We start from the raw sequence: 20,436 nt of genomic DNA on the forward strand, positions 1-20,436 counted from the left end.
TTATTTTAATCTATTGTATATATTTTTTTGCATTTGTTTCTATGAAGTATAAATTGCCAATCCCTTTTTTTCCACCACTGTAAAAATGAAAAAAAAAATAAAAAAAAAAAAAAAAAAAATAGCTGTAAATGTTAGCGGGATCCAAGGTGCAAAGTTCTCCAGCTGTCTTCACTGTGATGTCTTTAATGTTAGAGTTTGCTTCTCTCAAAAATTCATGCAGGTCGTCCTAGGCATTCTCTGCACAGCTGAGTGTCAGAAACCAAGAAGGTGCACTTGGCTGTCTCAACATACACTTCAGTTCTCCATGACGGTGAGATCAATACTCATTGCTACCGTGTTGACACCCATCAAATTAATCAAGTTTTACTCTCAAGTTTTCATCCTTCCCATGAACTTGGTCAATTAATACTTTCGCAGATAGATATTGAAGAGTAACTGCTTTTTTTATTATATGGTTAACAGCATTTGAAAGTCCGGGCAAGTTACTTTCAAACAGAAGATGCTATATGTAGGGAATACACAGCTAAAATCGTGGATCCTCTGAGTACAATCTGGTTGACCGGCATTCAGCTGCTAGTATCTGTACAAGTCGTCATCAAATCTTCCACCTTCTCCATTGGGAAACGGCTGTGGAAAACAGAGAGTTTCTAAACTGTTTTCCCACACACTCATGGGAGGTCCTTTAGCTTTCTTCATTTGAAAGAGTTCAATTGCATCACTGATGACATCTTTAGAATGCAGAGGATGGATGATGTTGTGTCTGTAAATCTCTACTGATGTGGATCAATCCACTTTTTCAATTTGTTTTCTTGAGGGTGATGGATCATCCTCTATACATGCCATATCTTGAAGAACATGACATTTTTTATAATAAATATTATATTGTACCAGGTATATAATATCACTTTTTTTTTACTTTACTTACATCTACTAAGTCTTGTCAGATTTTTTTACTCTTTTTTGTAGGCACACCATTTACTAGAATGACAACTGTTTCATGAGCCTCTCTTTGTACACCGACAATTTCAATATTCTGTTTAAAATCCAAAGGTAAGTAGACAACTCTTCCTTTAACCCCTTAACTGCTGGGCCTTCCCCCTCCCCAGAGCTGAGCCCTTTTTTGGCTATTTGGGGTAGTTTGCGATTAGGCCTCTGTAACTTTTTGACCACATAAGGTATCAACGCCAAATTTGAGTCCTTTTCTTCCAACAACATGGTGATTCTAAAGGTACCCAGAGTTTGTGGATTCCCTGGAGGGGACCCAGAAATTAGCCATAATACAGGCACATTTTTTTTTTAATGGGAAAAAAGGGCTTCAGATGAAAGCGTCTGTTATTTCCCCTGCAAATGGTAATAAAAAAGGGGTTGTGGTGCTGAAATCACCATCTTCCCAGCTTTCAGGGACAAGCTGACTTTTGTCAGAAAACCAAAATGTTTTACACAGTTTTGGCATTTTTCTGTGACATAGCCTATTTTTGCAATTTTTGTGCTTTTAAACTCTTTCCAGTTAATGGTAGAAATGGGTATGAAAGCAATAATGGATCCTGGAAAGCTGTACATTTTAAAAAAGTAGACAAAATTCTGAATACATCAAAGGGTCATTTGTGTAGATCCTTCAAGGTTTCTTTATAGAAACTAACTGTTGAATATAGGAAAAATTGGAAATTTGTTGAAAAAACAGACATTTGTGTCAACGTTTTCACCTGTAACTTCTTCTAATTACGACTGCTGTTTGAAAGCATCATATCGTTACATCCGCTGGACCTTTGTGGTCGTGGAGATATATAGGACTTGTAGGTTCACAAAGAACCCGACAAACCCAGAGCCAATAACTGAGCAGCGTCTTGTAATCGTTTTTAATATATACTTGGTATATAGCAACTAATCTGGGAAAATCGGTATGAAAGACACCTACATATTTCTGAAATGAGAATAAATTATAGAGTTCAGAAACAGTAGATATTTCCTCGTTTCCGAAATTGGGAGTACCCATACTAGCATGAGAATTATAGGTCATTTTTCAAAATGACTTCTTTTTTATACATTGTCTTTCATTTGGAAGGCAGAAATGCTTCGAAAGTCAATAGGTAATAACAGTTGCTCTACAATTCTGTGTTGTCTGTCGCAGGTACTTGAGCCTCCCACACAAGTGAGGTACCATTTTTTTCGGAAGACTTTGGGGAACGCGGGTGGATGTAATTTTGCTGATCCACGCAGATTCCAGAACGATCCACCACAGAAATGTGAGGAAAATGTGATTTTTGGACTAATTTTTAGGTTTGCCAGGAATTCTGGGTAACAGAACCTGGGGAGAGCCAGTCAACTCACCCCATCCTGGATTCCACTGGGTGTCTAGTTTCCAAAAATGTATAGGTTTCCTTAGGTCCCGCCAGAACTAGGGTTCAAAATCTCAAGCTAGGCACTTTGCAAAAAAAAGGGTCAGTTTTCACTGTAAAAATAAAGTGTGTCCACGTTGCCTTTTGAGCCGTTTCCTGTTGCGGGCACTAGGCCTCCTACACGAGTGAGGTACCATTTTTATCAGGATACCTGGGGGAACGCTGGGTGGTAGGAAATGTGTGTCAGCCCGGTGATGCCACAACTTTCCCACACAAAAATGTGTGGAAAAAGTGATTTGTTTCAGCTAAATTTGAGGTTTGCAGGGGATTTTGGGTAAGAAAACGTTAGGGGATCCATGCAAGCCATACCTCCCTGGAATTCCCTGGGTGTCAAGTTTTCAGAAATTTGTGGGTTTGGTATTTTTTCTTAGCTGGCTGCTGAGCACGGGACCAAAAACCCCCCTTGCAAAACCAGGTTTTGATGTCGCCTCAATACGTTTTGGGCCCTTGCCTGTCGTAGGTACTTGGGCCTCCCGCACGAGTGAGGAACCATTTTTATCGGGAGACCTGGGGGAACGCTGGGTAGTAGGAAATTTGTGTTAGCCCGGTGATCCAACAACTTTCCCACACAAGAATGTGTGGAAAAAAGTTTTTTTCAACTAAATTTGAGCTTTTCAGGGCATGTTGGGTAAAACAAAACAGTGAGAGTCACACAAGTCATTCACCCTTGTACTTCCCCCTTTGTCTACTACTCAAACATGTGGAGGTTTGCCTAGGTGACGGCTGAGCTAGGGCACAAAGTTCCATGCTACCCATATTGAGAAAAAAGAAATTTTACAAAAGGCCATTACATCGCCACAAATATAAATCTAACACTAATTTGATAATGCTAATCCATCACTTACACTGGTTAGTTTTAGCACCTCCAGAAACACTGGCTTCAAAACACAAATACTTATCAAAGTATATAAATATTGAAGCCAAGCCTTCTGAAGGTGAGCCATAAAGCCACTTCACTGCACCAAATGCTTTATGGTTCACATGCCATTCACATACCACACACAAGACTTACATACTGCCAGCCACGGGCCCAAATCACTTGCACTCACACAAACATACCGCCGCCATGCATGGGCCCATCACATTCATATGCCTCAAGACATAATGAGGTTGACCACATTTTACCACCTGTCAAGTCTCCCCCTCCTTCTTTTTGAACGTTACTGAACGCATGCCGAATGAACCTTTACTACTGGCTTCCAAGACAGCCACATGAGGCTCAGGAAGACATGCTAAATCCAACTCCTTCCAGTTTGTGGATGCAAGTTGGGGGGTGTCCGAGTATCCTTATAGGCCATATCTCAAACTGAGCGAGCATATCTACCTTTGAAACTAAGGCAAACATGCTGGAACTTTTCAAAAGATAGCATCATAAACTATGAAGAACGGTTGAATGTGAAACACGGGTGGTCCATGACAACGTAGCATATGTCCAATCCACCGTTATGTGCAGTGACTGTAATGCACTCATCATACAGCAAACTGACCATCTACTAAGTTCTAATGGAGGATGAACATGGGAAGCAGCATTGACCCATAAGTAATATAGTAAATTCAGTGCGAGTGTGGCAGCAATGGATTTGAATCCATGGGTGAAGATGAAGTCATGACGGGTATCTATACTACCTTTACTGTCTGCCTTCTCCCTTTGCAATACTCCTCGGAAAGTGCACCTACCATAAGCTGTTCTAACCCGTTTGGTGCCTGTCCTCATCAGAGTCCTAACTAATCCTGTCTAATTGTCAAGAGACCCTATACTAATGCCTTCCATCTCTAGCTACTTGAGGCATGAGAACACATTACTGTCACATGCTATCAATGCTCTCACTATGCTAAATCCAACTCCTTCCAGTTTGTGGATGCAAGTTGGGGGTGCCCGAGTATGCCGCAAAGTCATTCCTCGAACTGAGCTAGCATATCTACCTTTGAAACTAAGGCAAACATGCTGGAAATTTTCAAAAGCTTTCTAAAGCGAACACCATAAACTATGAAGAAAGGTTGATTGTGAAACACGGGTACTCAGTGACAACGTGGAGCATGTTCTGTCCACCAGTATGTGCAGCGTGGCGACTATAATGCACTTGTCAATTGGCGAACAGCACAACTGCCATGTTCTCAAAGCAGAAAAAGTTGTTGAGAAGTCCATGATTTCCTGAAGTAGAGGAAGCTGCTTGCTTAGTGAAGGAGTGGCCCACAGACAGTAGGTATCCATTCACACCAATTAAAAGGTTAACCTATTGGCAGCTCCACCTCAGTCAATTTCCCAGTATTTTGCTTTAGTGTGATACAACATAAAGCAAGTAGGAAAACAGAAGGCAGGCTTACTTGGGCACTGGGGACAGTAAACATGAGTCTCCTGCCTCTTTCCCTGCATTGAGCACACTTCACAACGACGACATGGTCACTCCTTTTTGGGTGTTGCAGGAATTCTATCAGCAACGTGTTGCTCCTGCAGCCTTGCCACGTCCTCCAGAACACATGAAGTGGAGGCTGCTGCTTCTGTAGCTGTGAGACTTTCAATCACAGACAATTGAAAGTCAAGGAAAGACATGAGTCTTCCTGTGGTGGTCTCACGATAAACAACATACGCATTGTATGTTGCCATCTGGATCAGGTGCGTAAACAGTTTCTTATACCAAGTGCGAGTTTTACGACTCGCATTGTATGGCTGAAGAACCTGGTCGTTCTTGTCCACTCTGCCCATGTACTTGTTGTAATCAAGTATACAGGTGGGCTTGTGGACTTCGGCCATCTGACCCCAAACCGTGACAGGGGAAGTGCTCTCAGCATGAATTATAGTGAGCACTTACACGTCACGCCTATCTGAGAACTTGACTGCAAGCAGTTCGTTGGGACGCAATGCAGTGCTCTGGGATTTTTGGAGATTCTTGCAAACAAGCTCCTGTGGGAATCCTTTGTGGCGACAACGAATTGTACCACAAGCCACAGTGCGAGCTTTGTAGAGCTCACTGAATAGCTCTAGTCCTGTATAGTAACTGTCCACATAAAGGTTATAACCTTTGTGAAGAATTGGCTGGACAAGCTCCCATACAACCTTTCCTGTGACCCCTGGCGTGGGATGGCAATCTACAGGGTTAAGAGTTGTGTCCTTCCTTGTATACACTCTCAAGCTGTAAACATAGCCAGTCGAGCTCTCACACAGCATGTACAGCTTGATGCCATAGTAAGCGCGTTTGCTCGGAAAGTACTACCTAAACAGCAGCCACCCTTTATACAAGATCAAGGACTCATCAATGGCTATATTCTTTCCAGGAGTATAAACCTCTGGAAACCTGGCAGACACATTTTCCACAGCAGGCTGAATTTTGAACAACCTGTCATGGTCTGGATGGTCCCGGGGCAATGCAGCAGAATTGTCATTGAAATGCAGCATGCGCTGCAATAGCAAAAAACGATCTCTGCTCATGTATGGTGCGCAGATGGGGGTTAACCAAACCGTGCGAGTAGACCAGAAAGATGGCAAGGTTGATTTATGCACTACCCCCATTTTAAGCGTGAGGCCCAAAAAAATCTTCAACTCCCCAAAAGTAGTGGGAGTCCACTTTCGCGCCCAAGAGTGCCTCCTTGCTCCCTCAGAAATTGATTGGCACGCAAATTTGTTTGCTGCACAATTTCGTCAAGGAAGTCAACATCCAAAAAGAGATGGACTTAGTCAATTGGCAAAAAATGCGCCGTATCAACTTTACAACCAGCGTCACCAGTGAAAGACGGATTTTTGGGCTGAACTAAATTGGGAGGCTGCCAAGACAACACTCCGTCTGTGCTTGCGGCTGCACGTGCCTGCACTCTGGGTTTCTCTAACCTTTTACTGGTGTCCTGCTGCACAGACTGTGATGGCAAAAGGACAGCACGACTGACATCGTCTCCTTCAGAATCGCTGGACGATGAGTTGTCGGATGGGACTGTGCCGGCTGAAAAATCACTCCCTGATTCGGCTCCATTGTCCTCTCCCTCAGATGCTGTCTCAGTATCTGCTGTATCAGTCTCTGATCCTGCCTCAGAGCTGGACTCCAGAACCAGACTTAGGGCCTGGGCAGCATTCATCCAACGATAGTCCATTTCTGCTAGTGCCTAAAACTATCCTTTTAAAACACTATCCTAGGTAGAAGGCAGATAGGTTGTTGGTTTTAAAGTATAGGTGGGTGTGTGCGTGAGTGAAGTGTTTAACAGTCAATAATGACAAAGTCCCCTTACCTTTCCTTTGCGAAATCCATACGCTCTCCAAAAAGACTAAGAAAGAGAGAAAAAAGACACAGTATTACTTTGCCTTGCCACATACCCACCATCGCAGCCTTTTAGCGCTGGTGAATGCCAGTGCGACCAGCAATTTTGTGCCAAGATGCCTATGGGTGAACGTGTGCTTCACAATTGCACACTATGACCTCCTTTGACTCCCTCACTACCATGCTTGCAAACGTGCCCCTCATCTCTCCATAGCCCCTCTCTCACATACATTTAATCTGTTTCACAGTGTTTCTACTGCATGGCTTTACTAATCCACTTAGATTTCCACATAATACAGATCAGTTCTTTCCAGCATGGCCTTTATGGCATCAAAACTGCCGCTAGACAAAAGTCAGATATCTCTATCTAGCAGGAATTTGTATTTGTACTCTGCAGCAGTACCACTCTTTTCTGTCTTTCATGTAACTTCAAAGCATCGTTTCCTTGTTCCCCAAAAAGAAAAACAGCACTCGCGGGGGCAGTTGCTAGAGTTTATTGGCAATGCAACAGAGCTTGGATAAATATCACGGGCGCACCCCCGCATTTGTAAAGTACCCGTCCGCGTGTGCGCCGTTCACGCCAATCATGGTGCATCATCGAACATATATATATATATATATATATATTCACTAAAAAAACCATAGGTTTCAGGGGTGTTATAGTTAGCTGGACTTTTCACTTGTACAAAACCATTGAAATTCCCCCGTTATAGTTAGTTCAGCTAACTATAACTCGCGCGCCCACAAGGCACTGCTGATGACGTCACATATTACATCACTCATGACATGGTCAGTGACATCACTCATGACATCACTGCGAATAATTTTGACACGTCCTGCGAGTGCACCCAGTGAGCTTTGGTTGTTGTGCAACAAACGGGTTCCATCCCCGGTTTTCGGTGCACCCGCCGTGAGTTCGGAGAAACAGGCTGTTGATGGAAACTAGAAGTGTATGTTAAGTAGCCTGACTGAACCGCTGCCGACAAAACCCCGTCGACCAAGGAGGTCGTAAATTATCCAAATTCAGGGTTGCCCAGCCATTTGACGGACACCCGCGGTATGCTGTGTATTACAACCGGCGGCAGGCGAAGGACGTTTATGGCACACTGAACTGTTGAAATGCAGTTTGGAGTAACAACGGGTTTTGGCTGGACTAATTGGGGGTCCCTAACATCTATGTGTACTTAATCATTGTATTTAATAAGCATTCAAGCTAAGAATTGTTAATACTGCTGGTTCTCCAATGGTAGTCCTGCGGAGGATGCTGCCCTCCCATTGGCCATGAACGCACCAATTAAATCAGTGGACAAATTTAAACAGCGTGCCTGTGTGTCAAATGTTTTAATCGCATTGAGGAAGGCAAAAATGCTGAAACGCGTCTGCGAATAATTTTGACACGTCCTGCGAGTGCACCCAGTGAGCTTTGGTTGTTGTGCAACAAACGGGTTCCATCCCCGGTTTTCGGTGCAGCCGCCATGAGTTCGGAGAAACAGGCTGTTGATGGAAACTAGAAGTGTATATATATATATATATATATATATATTACCTACTGGCGGTCGCCAGTAGGTAGTTATAGTGAGGACCACGTTTCCATAGGAAATCCGCAACATTCTATTTTAAATAACTTTGGCGCCGGTCGACGAATCCTCGCGAATTTTTCAAAATAGGTGGGGCGCTACGCTCCGCTCCTACCCTAAAAGTCTCGGGGGATTCGTCAAGCGGGGGCTGAGATAAAAGGGGGATCCCAAAACGCGTTTTTCCCATGCATTTTTCCATAGGACCTTTAGACAGAGCTACAGCCCGAACGGCTGAACAGAATTTAATGAAATTTGGCAGAGAGGTAGTCCCCAGGTGAAGGAAGTGCCTTTTGTAGGTTTTGTGTAAATCTGTTCAGTAGATTCTGAGAAAATAGCCTTTAAATCAATATATATATCTGAGCCAGCTTACGGTGCGCTTACGGTGCGCTTACCGTACGTGTACGGTGACGTGCGCGAGCGCGATTCTGATTGGCCGTTAGATCTTAGTAAACATTCGAATCGGTCGAAACCAGGAAGCGGCGGCCGCCATTTTCTCTCTCGCACTCTGACAGGGGGTTGAAAAACAAAGTGCAAAAACATGTAAAGGGGCTGTTTAGACAGCTCCCAAGCACCTAGCCATGTTGAGGGAGTCCCCAACGATCGCCCAAGTGAAAAAAGGCAATTTTAATTTTTTCGAAAATTTCGCCGATTACGCTTACCGTACGCGTACGGTAGCAAATAATAATAAAAAAAAAATATATCCACATTCTCCACACCCCGTGTGCAAATGGTGCCCGAAGTGCACCATTTGTGCATGGCTTACATAGAGCAAAACAAAACATATATTTAACCTATCACAACGATGCTCATCATATGTTTCCTCCATGTGCGCACGGTGCGCGAATCGCATCGTGCGTTCATGGCCCATCTAGCGTAACGTGGACACGCGGTGCGCGAAGCGCACCGCGTGCTCACTGTGCGCGCACGGTGCGCGAAGCGCACCGTGCGCGCGCGGAACGAACTGCGTTAAGTGGGCGCGCACGCCACAAATGGCGTAAAGTAACTTAGCATTTAAAAAAACGTACAAATTCACTGAAAAAACCATAGGTTTCACACACGTTATAGTTAGGAATTAGCATTTAAAAAACCTTGCAAATTCACTGAAAAAACCATAGGTTTCACACATGTTATAGTTAGCTGGACATTTTACTGATAAAAAACCAATGAAATTCCCCTGTTATAGTTACTGTAGGCAACTATAACTCACGCGACCGTAATCCTCTGCTGATGACATATGTGTCTTTATGAAAAAAAAATATTTGTAATATATGTATAGCTAAAATTTAATGGAAGAAGACATGGGCAAATTAGTGTCTAAATACAGTATTAGCATCAGCAGAGGATTACGGTCGCGTGAGTTATAGTTGCCTACAGTAACTATAACGGGGGAATTTCATTGGTTTTTTATCAGTAAAATGTCCAGCTAACTATAACATGTGTGAAACCTATGGTTTTTTCAGTGAATATATATATGCATAATATACATTACCTACTGGCAGTAGCCAGTAGGTAGTTATAGTTAGGACCTATTTTCAATAGGAAATCTGCAACATTCTATTTGGAATAACGTTGGCGCCGATTAACGAATCTTCGCGAAATGTTCCAAACTTTTGACCAGCTCCGGTCCGCTCCTATCGTGAAAATTTCACGGTGATTCGTCAAGCGGGGGCTGAGAAAAAAAGGGGGTCCCAAAACACATTTTCCCCATGCATTTTCCCATAGGACCTGTTGACGCAGCTACAACCCGAACTGCTGAACGGAATTACACCAAATTTGGCAAAGAGGTTGTCCTCAGTTCAGACTCGTGCCTTTTGCTTAAATGGTGTAGATCCGTTCAGTAGTTCCTGAGAAAATTAGAGTTAAAAAGATAGATATATCTGGGCGGAGCCTAACCACACATCTCATTGTGAGATCTGATTGGCTGTCAGTACTTCATCCAAGAAGTGTTGGCAGCCATCTTGGGACCAATATACAAATCACCTCATTAAAAAGCATTGCAGTTAATAGAAGGTTTTAAGATTTTAGTTATATTATAAATCATTTGTTGATGGTACCATACTCATTTTAGGAATTGTGGTGTGTTCTAAGGTGATTTTACCATGTGAAAAAGCCTTCTGCTGTGACATCATGAATCATGTTTGAGAGAAAACTATTTTCTCATACTTTTCCCACTGAGGTTTGGAAGGTGATCTATAAGCTAAACTGAGAGCATATTTTCTGTAAATTCACATTATCTTTCTCAGTCATGTGAGAATGAAGTCTGACATTCTCAGTAAAACATGTCCATCCAACAAGGGCAGAGACTGTCAGTTGATTCCTTTGTGTTCCACTGCAGCTTCCCAGAGTGTTCTAAAGAACAACTAGAGCGCTAACAGTCCTATTTATGACAATCATTTTGCACACCTGAAGCCATCTTGATTGGAATAAAGTGGTAACTCTTAAAACATTTAATTTAAAAAGGAACAAAATGAGGGGGTTCATTTTGCCATAAAAAGTATGATTAGTGCTGCAGAAAGAAAAATTAGGGCACATTTTGAGTGACTTCTCAAATCCTCTTCTATTTCATGAAAAAATTCTGACATGCAGACTGAAACATGCACTTTGAATACCAGCAGCAGACTTCCCTGGTGAGCAGTAGCTTTACTACAGTGATCTAATAAGCAATTAGAGTGCTAACATTCTGAATTTATGGCAAATGTGTGACACATCTGAATGCCTTGTTATTGGAATTAAAGTAAAAAACAGAAAGTATTTCCTACTGAGGAGACTGTAGTAAATGAGGAAATTAGGAAACTTCATAACAAATAAGTCTCCCAAAATGGCCACCAGAGACAAAAGAGCCCAAATGTAGCCCAAATATCACCCAGATGTAGCCCAAGTATAGCCGAATGACAGAATGTCCCAGAGTGTTCTAACGAACAACTAGAGCGCTAACAGTCTTACTTATGACAAAAGTATGACACACCTGAAGCCATCTTGATTGGAATAAAGTGGTAACACTTAAAACATTTAATTTACAAAGGAACAAAATGAGGGGGTTCATTTTGCCGTAGAAATTATGATTAGTGCTGCAGAAAGAAAAATTAGGGCACATTTTGACTTCTCAAATCCTCTTCTATTTCATAAAAAAATTATGACATGCAGACTGAAACGTGCACTTTGAATACCAGCAGCAGACTTCCCTGGTGAACAGTAGCTTTACTACAGTGATCGAATGAGCAACTAGAGTGCTAACATTCAGAATTTATGGCAAATGTGTGACACATCTGAATGCCTTCTTGATGGAACCAAGGTAAAAAACTGAAAGTATTTCCTACTGAGGAGACTGCAGTAAATGAGGAAATTAGGAAACTTCATAACAAATAAATCTCCCAAGATGGCCACTAGAGACAAAAGAGCCCAAATATAGCCCAAATATCACCGAGATGTAGCCCAAGTATAGCCCAGTGACAGAATGTCCCAGAGTGTTCTAACGAACAACAAGAGCGCTAACAGTCTTACTTATGACAAAAGTATGGCACACCTGAAGCCATCTTGATTGGAATAAAGTGGTAACACTTAAAAGGAACACAATGAGGGGGTTCATTTTGCCATAGAAATTATGATTAGTGCTGAAGAAAGAAAAATTAGGGCACATTTTGAGTGACTTCTCAAATCCTCTTCTATGTCATAAAAAAATCTGATATGCAGACTGAAACATGCACTTTTAATACCAGCAGCAGACTTCCGTGGTGAGCACTAGCTGTACTACAGTGATCTAATGAGCAACTAGAGTGCTAACATTCAGAATATATGGCAAATGTGTGACATATCTGAATACCTTCTTGATGGAATCAAAGTAAAGAACTGAAAGCATTTCCTACTGAGGAGACTGCAGTAAATGAGATAACTAGGAAACTTCATAACAAATAAATCTCACAAGATGGCCACCAGAGACAAAAGAGCCCAAATGCAGCACAAATATCAGCCAGATGTAGCCCACATGTAGCCCAATGACAGAAGTGTGCAAAACACTTATTTTTTGTGTATTTGCAGTTTTATATAGCGCAGACTTGTCAGGTATTGGAGTGCATTACATGCGCATTGGTTACATCACACAAGATCAAATTCATTTTGGTTGTAGACATGGGGAGATTAAGTGATTTGACCAGAATCACAGAATGTTGAGCTGAAGCACAGACTCCAACCTGGTTTCCCAGTTGCAAAGTCTGCAGCTCTGGAAATTACACCACATCCTCTCCCCTAAGTGCAACATTTAATCAAGTGGTCAACTGGATAAAAAAACATAAAGATTACAAACAATTTAAAAGTTCTTTGTCGCTATTTGAAAACTCAGAAAATATGTCCTCATTTTAGTTTTTTAGAGCACTAACCATAATTTTGATGCAAATAAGACCCTCTCATATATGTAATTTCTAAATGAAATGCTCTAGGTTTTACAGTTTTGATTACATCAAGATGACGTCAGGCGTTCCACACTTTTGTAATAAATACAGAATGTTAGCAATCTAGTTGTTCATTGGGATACTGTTGAGAGTCAGAGGCCAGGGGCACGGACTCTGAAAATTGAAGGCAGGTAGGAGAGTGCAGAGGCAACAATTTGACCACACTGGGCAGGCAGGAAGGGCAGTGGCAGCACAACAGACTATGGAGGGCAGTGGAAATGGGGGCAGGGGCAACAAACCAACAATAGAGGACTGGCAAGAGAGGCTGTGGCAATATAATGGACCATTGTGGGCAGAAGGAAGAGGCAGTGGTAGAACAACCATACATGCCAACAGACCCGTTTCAGCCAGGAAACGTCTGATGTTTTTAAGCTTAAATGGGTTTTATTTGATCTGTCTCCTGTCTACAATCTCCTCTTTTTCAATGTAACTCAAAGGGGAAAATCTATGCCCCAGTTTTTTTTCAAAATCTCCCTCTTACCAAGTTCAAAATGTTCGCAAGTATGGTACATTGGATCATGGTAGGCAGGAGGAATTGGGGTAGGGACATGGACTCGGATAACAGAGGACAGGAGGGACATGGAGAGGTGCACCAAACTGACCCTACAGGGCAGGCATCAGGGTTTGCAGCAGCACAATACACCACACAGGGCATGCGGGACGGGAGTGCAGCACAACAATCCACAGAAAGCAATAGGGAGGGGACAGGACCATACACATGGACAACAGAGAACAGAGGGGAAAGAGGCAATGGTAGCTAGCTGACCATAATGGACAGACAAGAGAGAAAGCTGCAGCATAACAGACCATAAAGGGCAGGAGGGACGGATCAGGGGCATTACAATGGAACAGACAAGCCAGGAGGGAGGGAATAGGGGGTCAGCACATGGAAACAGAGGTCTGGGGGCAAGGGGACAGGGCAGGAGCATCAAGATGACCATGGAGGTCAGGCAAGATGGGCACTAGAAACAAGACACACCATGGAGAGCAACAGTGAGACTATGATGGCATACACACAGACCATGGAGGGAAGGTGGGAGGGGTCAGGGGCAGCTAGCTGACCACACAGGGAAGGTGGGAGGGGCCATGGCAGCACAGAATTCCATGCATGGCAAGCGGGAGGGTTAGTGGCAGCACAATGGCTATGATGGGCAAGAAGGAGGGTGCAGGGGCATCACAAAGGACCATGGAGGATAGAAGGGAGGGTCAGGACCTGGGCACAGACAAGAGAGTTCACACAAGGAGTTCACACAAGGAGCAGTTGCAGCACAACAGACCAGGGAGGGCAGAAGGGTGTGGCAGTAAAATGGACCATGGAGGACAGGAGGAAGGAGATAGGGGCATGGCATGTGGACAGGCAGGGTGGAGGTGGCAGGGACAGGTTACAGTCATCTGACAATGCTATGGCAGGTGGGAGGGGAGTGGCAGCTCAACAGAACAGGAGTGAGAGGTCCATGGAACATGCTGGGCAAAAAGGATGGAGCAGGGGCATGCACAAAGAAATTGGAGGTCAGGGGGAAGGAGAATAGGGGCAGCAAGCTAAGCACAGAGGCTAAGCAGGAGGTCAATGATGGGGCATAGAATTGGGCAATGAAGGGCAGTAGGAGTGGACTATTACATCATGCTAAATGGAGGGCAGTGGCAGCACATCAGACCATGCATGGCAGGAGGTAGGAGGCTAGTCCATGGATTCAGACAACAGAGGATAGGGAGGAGGTGGATGGGGCAGCAAGCTAACTGTTCAGAGAAGGTGGGTATTAGGAACTTTATGTGTGTCTGTGCGAACTACTTAAAATATGAACAAGTATGCAGCATAATCTCACTTTTATTCAGGAAGAAGAGGACATTTGTGACTGTGACTCCAGGCTCACTTGGCAGAAACAGCCCCTGACCCTCCACCCCCCATTGCAAAATGTAATGCCCGTGAAAAGTGTAGGTGGACGCAGTGTTATATAGAACATAGTCCTGAGAGAGCGATTGAAAATGAAAACTAGATATAGTATATGGTATAAACTATGCACCAAAAAGTGGTATATAAGATGAACCGGGGCGTGAAATATGATATGCAATACATTGTGCGCAAAGACAGATTCATTGGAGAGCACGAGATAGCACAGGCACTAGCACGTGCTATGCGATATGCGCCTTGGAGTTTAATATGCACAGGGTAGTGTTGTGTAACCTAACTAGTTTCTAAAGTTGTAATATAAAATATGTGCTGGGGAGTGTAACGTGCATATGCACTGTGACAAAGATATGGATCCCAGATTATAATATGTATGACATAGCGCTGTGCATTATAACATAGGCATTGAGGAAGGCACGTTAGATGGGGCAATATAACCCGTGCGAAGGCAAGTGTGGCATGACATATTCACAGGGTGGTGTTACAGTGCACATGGGCTAGAGAGTATCATAGCATACCCACTAGCTGGTGGAATACAACACAGAGGTGTGTGGCACTCGGCGGGCACTGGTGGGTGTAACACAGCATTGGGCTCAGCCAGGAGCACACTGTGACTCTCAAGTGAGGTTCGTCTTCTTTCCAGAGAGTAAAATAAAAAGTATTACACATCCAGCGGTGGATGTGTGTTTTATTAACCGTGAGGGGGGTTTCTTGCACGGTTGGGTCGAATCCCCTTTGAATGGCTTGGTGTGCGTGTGTAGTAAATGTGCCCGTCAATAGCTACTCATGTTTGTATAAATAAACAACAAGGGTGTCTACTTGGAGAGTACCCACCGGCGTGGGCTCCGGGATTAGGCACGGTAGGGCGTCAGACACGTCAGAGCTTCACTAGCAGTGTAAATACATTCCACATGGATTCATTGTCGCCTTTTAATGAATATCACGCAAATCGTCATTGTTATTGGTACATACGGTTTGTCCAGCATGTCCTAGATGTTTCTATAAATATATATTTTTTTTAAATAATAAAAAACAAAGGCCGGCCTCGGGGGATGGGGTCACCGGGGCCATAAGTGGCCTGAGGAGGGGGGCAACGCAGCCCCCCTCCTAAAGAATAAAAAAAAAGAAAAGGCCATGACCCGGGGGTTGGGGTCCCCGGGGCCGATTAAGGCCTTGGGAGAGGGGGACACGCGGCACCCTTCCAAATGTATTATTTTTTTTAAAAAAAGTTAAGGTGCAGGCCCTGGGGGATGGGGTCTCCAGGGCCAATAAATTAGAAAAAGAAGGGGGGCCACACAGCTCTCCTTATTAAAAAAATTAAATAAATAAAAGACAGGCATCGCGCAGGAGCCCACGCCCCCTCTTTGCAGCACTCTGCAAATGCGCCCCCTGGCCAGTTGTAAGTTGGGGAATTAATTTCCCTTCAATACTGAGGGTCCTTGAGGGCCAACTAGCCCAACAGGTATCTCCAGTATACACCAGGGAGCTGCGTTGCAGACAGGTGTTCTGAAGCCACGCCCCTTTTTAAACCTCTATGCAACGCAGCTCTGTGGCGCTTACTGGAGGTACCTAGTGCGCTAGTTTGACCCTAGGGACCCTTAGGATTCAAGGGGACTTAATCTCTCAACTTAGAACGGCCACAGGGCGCGTTTACACATTGGTGAAGGGAGGGGACGGGGCCTGAGGTGACATGTGCAAACGTGCCCTGTGGTGCGTTTTAAGTTGGGCAAATAATTCCCTTTCAATCCTGAGGGACCCTGGGGGCCAACTAGCCCACCAGGTGCTTCCAGTAAGCGCCACTGCTCTGCATTGCAGAGAGGTGGTGCAGGCCGTGCCCCTTTTTACACCTCTCTGCAATGGCGCTTACTTGGCATACCTAGTGGGCTATTTTGCCCCTAGGGACCCTCAGGATTCAAGGGGACTTAATCTCCCAACTTAAAACGGCCACAGGGCGTGTTAACACAGTGGGGAAGGGAGGGGACGGGGCCTGAGGTGACGTGTGCAAACACGCCCTATGGCACGTTTTAAGTTGGGGAAATAATTCCCCTTCAATCCTGAGGGCCCCTGGGGGCTAACTAGCCCACCAGGTGCTTCCAGTAAGCGCCACTGAGCTGCGTTGCAGAGAGGTGGTCCAGGCCGTGCCACTTTTACACCTCTCTGCAACGCAGCTCTGTGACGCTTACTGGAGGTACCTAGTGGGCTAGTTGGAACCGAGGAGATCTTGCTAATCACAGGGGGACCCCAACGCATAGTGTTCCCTAGTGTATGTAGGTGTTTTCACTGTATTCTGAGTGTCTTTTAAAATAGCACTGGCTCTAGGACTGGTTAGTCAGACTCAGTTACCACCAGTATCCCTCTGAAAAAGTTGAGGGTACAGGATGATTTTGCAACAAGGCTTCTTTCTGCTCTTCTGTTTGTTCTTTCTGCACGTTATCCTTCTTCCTGCACTTTTCTTCGTCTTTGAGGACTTCTGTTGCTTCTTTGTTGCATTTCTTTTTTTTCTTATTGTGCGTTTTTTCTTCTTTCTTCACATGTCCTATCTCTGTAGGCATAGTTAGAAATTAGCATTTAAAAAACCTTTGAAATTCACTGAAAAAACCATAGGTTTCAGGCACGTTATAGTTAGGAATTAGCATTTAAAAAAGTTTAGAAATTCACTAAAAAAACCATAGGTTTCAGGGGCATTATAGTTAGCTGGACTTTTCACTCGTACAAAACCATTGAAATTCCCCCGTTATAGCTAGTTCAGCTAACTAAAACTCGCACACCCGCAATGCACTGCTGATGACGTCACATATTACATCACTCATGACATGGTCAGTGACATCACTCATGAAATCACTGATGACATCTCAAATGATATTGGTGTGGTGATGTAGGGGTACGCGTGGTACGGCCCGTACCCACGCCCCCAGAGCGTGGGTACGGGCCGTACCACGCATACCCCTACGTCACCACCACAATGGTGGTACGGCCCGTACCCACGCCCCCAGAGCGTGGGTACGAGCCGTACCACGTGTACCCCTACGTCACCGCCACAATGGTGGTACGGCCCGTACCCACGCACCCCAGAGCGTGGGTATGGGCCGTACCACCATTGCAGTGGTGATGTAGGGGTACGCGTGTATGGACCGTACCCACGCCCCCAGAGCGTGGGTACGGTTCGTACATGCATACCCCTACGTCACCGCCACAATGGTGGTACGGCCCGTAGCCACGCCCCCCAGAGTGGGGGTGGTGTATGCCCAGGACAGCAGTGTACCACAGCAAGGGCGCAAGTGGGTGGGTGGGTGGGTGCAGAGGACTCCTAGCAGTGGACAGGGACATGTGAGGGGTGGGTGCCCATCACTCCCAGCAGTGGACAGGGACATGGGGGTGGGTGCAGAGGACTCCCAGCAGTGGACAGAGACATGGGGTGGGTGCAGAGGAATACCAGCAGTGGACAGGGACATGTGAGGGGTGGGTACCCATCACTCCCAGCAGTGGACAGAGACATGGGGGTGGGTGCAGAGGACTCCCAGCAGTGGACAGAGACATGGGGGTGGGTGCAGAGGACTCCCAGCAGTGGACACAGACATGGGGGTGGGTGCAGAGGACTCCCAGCAGTGGACAGGGACATGGGGGTGGGTGCAGAGGAATACCAGCAGTGGAAAGGGACATGTGAGGGGTGGGTGCCCATCACTCCCAGCAGTGGACAGAGACATGGGGGTGGGTGCAGAGGACTCCCAGCAGTGGACAGAGACATGGGGGTGGGTGCAGAGGACTCCCAGCAGTGGACAGGGACATGGGTGTGGGTGCAGAGGACTCCCAGCAGTGGACACAGACATGGGGGTGGGTGCAGAGGACTCCCAGCAGTGGACAGGGACATGGGGGTGGGTGCAGAGGAATACCAGCAGTGGACACAGACATGGGGGTGGGTGCAGAGGATTCCCAGCAGTGGACAGGGACATGGGGGTGGGTGCAGAGGACTCCCAGCGGTGGACAGAGACATGGGGATGGGTGCAGAGGACTCCCAGCAATGGACACAGACATGGGGGTGTGTACATCATTATCAGATGACCACAACTCCATGGGTGTATGTACGCATCCCTATCTTTGGACAATGATGATAGTGCCATAACAACACATCACTGACAGCAGTGTCCCACTCCCAGGAGGATGGATGTCCTTCCCCCAGTGCATGACACACCACATGTGGGTGTGAGGACAAATAACACATGCATACCCACCCCTGGCAGATGCAGCACAATACACACACTGAGATCATGCCAAAAGACTGTATAGTCATGTCACTGCCTACTAAACTAAGAGAGCCAAAGGGAACACACATTGTCACGCACATCCCAGGAATGATAGGAATGTACAGGTGCTGGGCCAGCCACCAAGATGTTGTCTGTCATGGAAGGAATAGGGTGGAGTTCCCACAGATACAATGCCCACAATTGTGAGTCAGGTGTACAAATACCCAGCAGAACAAGTCCCATATGTGTGCTAGGCTGGGATTACACACATGCATTGTGCGGAAAAGGGACAATTTCTCCATGAAGGCATGGCAAAATACTCTATACACAAGTACAGTGAGTACCAAGGATGGCACAGACAATGCAGCGGAGACATTGCTGAGCAGGCATGGCCAGAGTTGAAGGGATCCATCACCAATAAAGGAAATGTAGACACAGGGCAACACAACAATTGTGCAACTCTCTGCAGGGAAGATGTCATGTGCCACAGAGGAAGGAACACTCCTTGGGACAATGTCTCCAAACACAAAGAGCATACACGACAAAGAATCTTTGCAGAGACCTTGTGATGGCACGCGGATACCAGGTTCCACCCCATGAGCAGCAGACTACAACATTTCCCTGAAACATAACACATGCCCACAACCCCAACTCCTGTAGCATCAGCATCAACATCAATACCTGAAATGCAAGACTATTCAAACGAAAATAGAAAATGCTTTATTCAGCATTAAAATAATAATGTGTAAACGAAACTATTCACAAAGGCCAATGGCCAGTCCATATCATCAGTCCTTGGGGGGGGACACATGGCCATGTGTCTCCCCTAACTCAGTGTCGTCGACTGGGGGGGGGCATCATGTGGGGAAGGACCAGGCACCGCAGGGACAGGAGGGGGAAGGGTAGGTGTGGTGGGTGCAGGGACGGACGACTCCACCACAGGGGGTGGGGCAGCACCAAAGGTGGAAGCGAGCTCGGCGCTGCACACTTCTGCTAGTTCTTCAAGCGTCTCCCCTGCACCCAGAGAAACAACAGGCCCCAAGGAGGGGGGGGTCGGAGGGATGGGTTGCAGCGCTACTGGGGGAGGTGGTGGACAGGCTGGGGGACTTAACTCCCCTACCCGTGGAGTGCCTTGACCGTTTCCGGCCAGGTGAACTAGTGGGGCTGAGGCCCAGTCCAGCAAAGTGGGCCTCCTTCTCCGAATCTGGGGCAGGGGAGCCAAGGGGAGTGACATCGGAGGGACTGGGGAGTGAGTCATGTGGACGAGGACTGTGGCTGCGTGCCTGCCTGTGTGCCCCAGACCCAGTGGGTGTGCCTGCTTCCCCCTGAGTGTGCGTGTCAGGAGGTGTGCACTTGCCCTTACGTGGTGGTGTGCTGCTTGTGTCTGGTGGGGTGCGTGTGTGTGGATGTCTTGGTGTGCTTTGGACAGGCATGAGTGTGGGACTTGTGGATGGGGCAGGGGTGGGGGGGACGCAGCGCTGCAGGTGACTCACTACTGCCGTCAGTGACGAGTCCAGGGACCTCAGCAACATCCGTTGGTCAGACATCGCTGATGACATGCCCTCCATGTGCGACAACATCTGGGTCAGCAGTCTGGTGTGGCCATGGAGAACAGTCAGGATCGATG

This window comes from Triturus cristatus, chromosome 1_2 (assembly GCF_964204655.1).
Source record: "Triturus cristatus chromosome 1_2, aTriCri1.1, whole genome shotgun sequence".
In the NCBI taxonomy this organism is placed as follows: Eukaryota; Metazoa; Chordata; class Amphibia; order Caudata; family Salamandridae; genus Triturus; species Triturus cristatus.